Below are 219 nucleotides of genomic sequence, written 5' to 3'. Positions count from 1 at the left end.
TTGTTCTCAACAGTGTTCTCAGATGTTATTTCCCATAATATTCCAGTCCTTCACTTTTGTTTAAGTTCTACTTTGTGCCGGTGCGACCAGCACGGGTCTCTGAGTTTTTGTGTGTGACGTTGCTCATGTTTTGTCCCTGTCATCTCCCTCCATTATGGTGCGATACCGTGCTGTAGGTCACAGAGTTGATCTCAGTACTAGAGGTTAAACAGCAAGAGC

At 44.7% G+C, this 219-nt stretch overlaps 1 pseudogene; it reads left to right on the top strand.

The window, feature by feature from the left end:
- Window positions 1-219, top strand: part of LOC107571516 (CAP-Gly domain-containing linker protein 1-like) — a 52,969-nt pseudogene that overhangs the window by 33,876 nt on the left and 18,874 nt on the right.

The sequence above is a fragment of the Sinocyclocheilus grahami genome, unplaced genomic scaffold, assembly GCF_001515645.1.
Source record: "Sinocyclocheilus grahami isolate Dianchi unplaced genomic scaffold, SAMN03320097.WGS_v1.1 scaffold1606.1, whole genome shotgun sequence".
NCBI classification, from domain to species: Eukaryota; Metazoa; Chordata; class Actinopteri; order Cypriniformes; family Cyprinidae; genus Sinocyclocheilus; species Sinocyclocheilus grahami.
Note: the sequence above shows the minus strand (reverse complement) of the source record. Positions and strands in the feature narration are given on the sequence as shown.